The sequence below is a fragment of the Terrapene carolina genome, unplaced genomic scaffold (genome assembly GCF_002925995.2).
Source record: "Terrapene carolina triunguis isolate 2854851 unplaced genomic scaffold, T_m_triunguis-2.0 Scaffold236, whole genome shotgun sequence".
Classification (NCBI taxonomy): domain Eukaryota; kingdom Metazoa; phylum Chordata; order Testudines; family Emydidae; genus Terrapene; species Terrapene triunguis.
Window position 1 is genome coordinate 12,499,216 of NW_020664587.1, and position 1,081 is coordinate 12,500,296.

Sequence of the window (1,081 nt, forward strand, 5' to 3'; positions counted from 1 at the left end):
AAAATTATACAAACCTGCCACCCCTGAACCACCGATAGGTTGCCAGTTGCTGCACAGACTGACCAGCTGCTAGTCATCCTGGTGACCAGGACCTGGTTTTCAGGGAGAGGGGCGGGAGGGGCTAAAAGGGTTTTTTTTTTCTTTCTCCTCAGTTTGCCCTGCTGCGATGTGCAACATTTGAGCTCGTCACCCAATGAGAACACAAGTCAAAGTCCTCCCCCCCCCCCCCCCCTCCCTCTTCCCCTCCCCCCCACATTTTCTTAACACCCTCTCCCCAGAAGACCAGTGTAGAACAGCAGCAGGGCCCTGGAGCTGCTTGCTCCTCTCAGGGCTTCCCTGGGGTCCCTGGAGACACCTGTGCAAATGTCAGGCATGTGACAGCCAAGCAAAGTGGGTTACGGTGCCACGCTGTACCCGCCGCTTTCATCTCTGGAACCACTAGTCCAGGGCTGTCAGGAAACCCCTGAGTTTCTCATTAGCTCGGTTCATTTTGTGGTTATAGCAAGTGCTGAGAACAGACTTCTCAAGTTTGCTTATGATACATCAGAAGGCAGGAAATCAGGAAAAACAGACACCAAGCGAGAACAAGCGCTCTTGCAATTCCCTGATGTGAAGGACCGTTTGGCTGCCCTCTGGGAGGTGAGAGCCTACCTCTGGATGAGGCAGATGGAAATGATAATGTGACAGGGAAGGGAGTTGTTGCTCTCTGGCCATGGAAATCTAAGAGCTGCCGGTGTCCACCTCACTGCAAACAGGTAAGGGAAGGGCAGGGGCCGTGAGCAGCCCTGGAATGGTGTCCTGGGGTGGGAGTCAGGGATTGCCACCGTGCGGGGTGGCATGAGGAGTCTGCGCTGGCTCTTTCAGAGCCCCGGTTGGGGAGTAATGGTTTCTTTGGGGGAAGGATGACCCGCAAATGATACCCACTTACCTCCTTGGAGGGAATGAAGTGAGCACTGCAGTGAGTCCATCAAGGATCTATCACCATGGCATCTGGGCAATACATTTGGGGGTGGAGAGAGGAAGACTCTATCTCCTTGGCCTCTCTTATTGGTCTCTCTCGGGGCACACTGTGTTGGTTTGG